Below are 6,179 nucleotides of genomic sequence, written 5' to 3'. Positions count from 1 at the left end.
CTTTGAGGCCATGATGAACCTGGAAGGAGCGGTCGATGTTGTCCAACACCGAGCCTTTCCGGTAACCCTAGCCAGCTCGGCTATCAAGTGGTTCAACACGCTCCTGAGCGACTCGATATCATGCTTCGGTAACATCTCCTAGATTAGTGAGAATGAATTGGGTTGATTCAAAATTAGTATTTTGTTAGTGAGTTTAGAAGACGGAGACTTAGTTTGGGAAGTACTATGGATGGAATTGTTGAATGAATTTGGAGGAGTACTATATTGATGCTGAATTTGAGAACTTGTGAATTAAGGATGGTTAAAGTGAACTTGGAACTTGGAAAAGATTAATGAACTTATGCTATGAGCAGTGATCAATGAGAATTTCTATTATATACTGTTATGTATTGAGATTGATGAGTCGCTATGCGCCTGACAAAGACGGTGGTTAATCCCGCTTGTCGAGATCGCAGCGCCAGCGTAAGAACGTTGGTTAGTCCCGCTTACGTTGAGATGTGAGGTTTGAGGCAGAGTATCCTGCTCGCATCCTTTCAAGTTGCAAGAGTGGGCCGAGCACTATATTCCTGGATAATGGGCCGAGCACTATATCCCTGGGGTACCAATTATTCGTGACAGAATAGCAACATCCCATGGGGATGTGTCAGATTGACAGTTGAACCAACAAGTGATATCACGACCAATAGGATAGGCATTCATCATGTGCATCTTCTGTGTATTTGCTTGCTTTGCCTATCTGCATATTTTGCCTAAGTGTATAACATGTTTACTTGCTTCCTGAATTACTTGCTATATATGCATATTACCTGTGGTTTACTTGTTTGCAGTTATTTGTGTTTTCTACTGCGATTGGGGAGGCTCGGTAGGCAGTGGCACTGGGATCGTATGGAGGATAGGCTAGTGAAGACTGTGGGACAGCGGTGTTTACAGTTAGTTAGAAAACCCTTAGGATTTAGATAACCCTTTATGGTTTTTACTTAAATGTTTCTAAGTTTGAATCTAATGCTCGATGTCAAGTTCTAGAATTGCCTTTGGCGTCCTAAAACCTTATATCTTATATATTGCTCACTGTTACCATACTGAGAACCTCCGGTTCTCATACCATATGTGTTGTTATTTTTCAGATGCAAGTCGCAACCCACCTCGGTGAGTTTGCGGGATGGTGACAGAGCGGAGGATTCGCTTTTATCCTTGAATTTTGGATTATTTTGATGTAGATTCTCTCACTTTTGTTATTATACTTTGTTGCCTTAGAGGCTTACTTTGAGAGTTAGGATGTTGCTATTTTATTTTAAAAACTCTGTTTTGTCTGTATTAACTAGTCGGTCTAAACTCTACGGGCTGCGGCTAGTATTCTTTTGGATATTATACCTATATCTTTATCTTGTATATCCTATCCGTTGCGTTTGGTTATCGTGTGTCAATGTTTCACGCTTTTGTATCTCTGTTTGAGCTTTATTTCTTTATCGGGCTTCTAGTATTATTATTTCCTTCTATGTATATTATTGTACGAGCTTTAAAACTATCGTGGCCCTTTGTTATCCTTTGCTTTACAGCATGAGTTAAGGCTTAGTGTAATAGGGTGTTACATTTAGTGGTATCAGAGCGGTTCATCCTCGTAAGCCTGAAGGATGGACCGATTGTTCTTCATTGCATACTCTGGGTCGTTTTTCTTTCGTGCTATTTAAGTAATCTGCTTGATATGTATAGCATGCTTGTTTGTGAGTGCCTTTTTGAGATAATTGAAGCACTAAGCTTGAGATATTGAGGCTAATCACCTTGATATCAATCATTTGGTGTAGACAGGACCTTGAACGGCAACTCGCGGACGAGGTCAACCGCGTGTATGGAGAGATAATGAGGATGACCAACCGGCCGATAACCATGTCGAGTTCATGGAGGCGATGAGAAATTTAGCTAACTCGATGCAAGCGAGTGCGGCTGTGATGGCTCAAGAAAGGTTTTGAAAACCGGACCGGATCGGTCGGTCTGACCGGTTTAACTGCGAACCGGTGACTTTAACGGTTTGGTTCAACATAAAAAACCGCCAGAATCAAAACCGTTTTTAAACCACTAAACCAGCTGAGAACCGGTCGGTTGGACCGAACCAGGACCCAGCCGGTTTTCTTATTTTGCCCAAAAACGCCAAAACGCAGCCGTTTAGCATTCAGTGAAACACCCCCAACCTACCAACCCTAACTCCCTCCAACTCTTTAACAGCGCAGCACACACTCCCTCTCTCGTCCCTCCGATCACCCTCGAACTGGCCATTCCTCTCAACACTGGCGAGCTCAATCCCTCCCTTTCGTTCAGCCGCCAGACTGCTCCTGACGCCATCGCCGGTTGGAGCTTCGAAGCTCAGTCGGTCTTTCACTTAGCTAACGTATCAGACTCTCAGTAGTGGAAGCACAGTCGTCGGGGCTCGCCTCCTTCCTCCGTCGCGCAGCTCTGTTCCTCCGTCACAAGCTCTGTTCCTACCTCTGTCGCCAGTTCTGTTCATGCCTCCGTCGCCAGCTCTGTTCTTCTAGGCATTTTACTATTTTTTTAACAATAATTGTTGAATAATCTCTGAACTTGTTATGGCCTTATTGGTTGAATAATTTTTAATTAATCTATGAATTCCTAGGTTGAATAATAGGTTGAATAATGGTTGAATATTGTTAATTAATAATTTTGAATTTGTGATTTACTGATTTTTCATTTTTCTTCTTCAATTATTGTTGTCTGTGGTTTACTATTGATAATTTATAGTTCTATTATCTTTAATTTCTATTTTGAATTTTAGTTTTTACAGTGATTGACTGATTTTGTTTGATTCTGTTATGGTTATGCTTTTGTCTTTCGTTGTTAATTTTTTTTGGTTGTATACCTGTTGCTGTCCTGAGAGTTGAGAACATGAGATTATTGAGTTGTTGTATTTGGATATTTGGATACTGTAAAGTGCATTTGTGCATATTCCAGATGAATTAGAAGAGAAGCTGGTAAATAAGGTTTTAAAATGTGAAATCATGTGTTGTTGCTTGAATTTGAGAAGAAAGAGCATGTAATGTATTCCTATTTATGATTCCATAAGACCAAGGTTAAATTAACAATTCAGGTGGAGTTGAGTTTTGTTTATGAGTAATTAAATGCACGAAACAAGAATAGGATTGTTAATTAAATTTGGAATTTCTGATTAGTGACTTGTTAAGGTGTTGTTGTTGTTATGCTGCTTTGTTATGGCACTGTTGTTGTTATGTTGCTGTTTTGTAATGGTTGTTGCTGAATGCTACTCTGTTTTGCTGAAAACTTACTCTATTTTGCAATATTGTTGAATGCTGTAGGTAGAATTTAGGTTAAGAAAACTTACTCTGTGTTGCTGTTTTGTTAATGCTGAAAACTTATTCTGTTTTGCTGTTTTGTTAATGGTGAAAACTTACTCTTCTTGGGTCTTGGCTCCTGTTTTTAATTGCTGATGGCTCCTGCTTTAGGTTAAGAACATGGTTAATCATTGTGTTGTGGCTCCTGTTTTTAATTGCTGATGGCTCCTAACTTGTTATTTTTCATTGTGTTGTGGGCTGTTTTAAATTTTATATCTGTTTTTCATTGTGTTTTGTAATTGCTGGCTTTGTTTATTGTTTTGTAATTGCTGGCTTTGTTTTCTCATTTGATTATCCATTAACTACCTCATTTTCTGGTACCATTTCTTTTGTTATGGCTTTAGCTGAAGAAATTGGAGGGGATGGATGATGAGACATTGATGCCTTAGAAGACACCACCACCATCAACATATCCTTGTTACTTGAAGGTTTCTTTAGCACAATAGTTGAAATCACAATGATAATTACATAATATGTTTAAATAATTATCCCAAAAAAATAGAAACTCACAAGAACATCTTGAGGTTTTGATGATTGATAAATCTTTATGTTGACATTTAATATTTGAAATTTCTTTATACTATTTAACTTGAGTTTGTATATTAACAAGATTATATGAATTTGATTGATGACATTTAATATAGTTTTTTAAATTTGAAAACTATTTTAATATTTATATTATACTATAATTATATTTTAGGATGTTTATTTATAATTTATTTATTATTTTATTTTAAAACAGTTTTTTCGGTTGAACCATTGGTTAGACCGATTGGACCAATGAATCAGTGAACCAGTAGCTAGAGCGGTTTGATGACCGGTCCGATTTTTCGAACCTTGGGCTCAAGTATGGAGAGGTTGGGTCAACCAACTGGAAATGGAAATGGAAACAGGAAAGTGTAACACCCTCACTATCAAAATATCACGCCTCCAGCTGCGGCACTCTTATAGTAAGAAGTATTATGACTACTTCCTATACTTAATAATAAAATAGGAGCCTTTGACTCGAAACTGTATCGCTGATTTCTTTGAAAACCAGAAAAACTACTTTATCTTCAAAAAAAACATATATTTATATACACGACATCTTACATAAGTAGCTAATAAATATAATATACGTATAAAACATACAACTCCTATCCCTCTTACAACATTTTAATAATAAGGGTGAGGGATAAATCTTCAGTGATTATCGTTATCTTATGAATATTTTTTAAAAAAACCCGACGTTTACTTATCCAAATTCAAAGTTCTTTTATTTAAAATATAAAAAAATTCAATAATTCAATAATATACCATAATATAATCAAATACAGCCCTTCGACCCAGAACAAAATCTAGTCACAGCCTCCTGCCCAATATAATATAATCAAATACCGGCCCCCGGCCCAAACATAATCAACCACACTATCATCAAAGGCCTCAATTCATTTACCAATACGCAGTCTCAAAATAGAACCAAACACAAACACAAACAATACAAGACAAACATGTTTAAGAAGCAGTTACAGTAAGTATTACAATTACAAGATAATAACAGATAAGCAATTTGGTAAACCAAAACAATTTAAGCACATCCAAACAATGGCAAACAAATGAAGTATGATGCATGCCTGTCCTATGGCTGATGATATCATCTGTCGGTTATATATCCAATCCAACCCGTCCTGGTAGCAAACCATGGACAGAAACTCATTGTGGAGCAAGTGAGTTTGAGCTAAAACCCTCTTACTACTACCCGCTTAACCCTGAGTGAGTGGAAGAACCACTACTACCGCTACTACCCAGGCGGGTGTTTAAAAGCTCAACCTCGAGCAAGTGGAATAATCCACTACTGCTCTACTACTCAGGCATCACAATCACTTACCTGGAGCAAGCAGGATGAACCACAATCCTTGCTATTGCCTAGGTATCTCAATCACTGACCCGGAGCAAGCGGGACGGACCACAATCTTTGCTACTGCCCAGGAATCTCAATTAAATTCAATTTCACTTTCACATTCATTCTCATTATCATTCAATTATTCAAAATCAAACTAAAAAATCAATCTTCTTCTCACACTCATTCTTATCATACCTCTTATTAATTCCATCAATAATTCAGATTCAAAACATAATTCATTCTTTTCTAACTAATTCAAACTCCAAACGTAACCCTTTTTTTAATAACTCCAATTTTTATAAAAATTTGGGTAACATTTCGTCTAAAATTCGGACTATGCCACCCTTACGGGTCCCATCAAAACCACATTTTCCAACCCGTTTCCAACTAGCTTCAAATATCAAATCCTTTCCAAAATCAAACCAAATTTCAGTTTTGAATCTTTTCTAAAATCAACCATTTTCAAAATTAAACTAAATTCCAACATTAAACCTCTTCCAGTAATCTAAGGAAAATCAATTCAACAATGACCAACTTAACAAACCAAAACATCAAATCAGAATAACCAGCTTCCTCGATAATTCAATAAATCAATCAAGTAAATAATCAAAGCCATCCAAACATTTCAATTCAATTCATATGACTCACGTAATTATAAAAATATATTTTTCATACTTTTACTGACTTATAACAACTCTTGAAAGTAAAATGAATTTAAGAAAACATCCCTACCTCAACTCATCGAAAATCGCAAAACCAAACGCGTCAAAACCTCTTCTTCTCCCGGCCCACAACAGCAATAGCCGCAACCACAGCTCTGTCCTACTTCCGCAGCAACAACAGCGGCTTTGATCAAAAGATGCACTGACCGAAACGCGGTCCTATGTTACCAAACTCTCAAAACCTTTAACAACTCAGAATAGAATACCAATTTCAAG

Source organism: Arachis hypogaea, chromosome 15 (genome assembly GCF_003086295.3).
Source record: "Arachis hypogaea cultivar Tifrunner chromosome 15, arahy.Tifrunner.gnm2.J5K5, whole genome shotgun sequence".
NCBI lineage: Eukaryota > Viridiplantae > Streptophyta > Magnoliopsida > Fabales > Fabaceae > Arachis > Arachis hypogaea.
Note: the sequence above shows the minus strand (reverse complement) of the source record.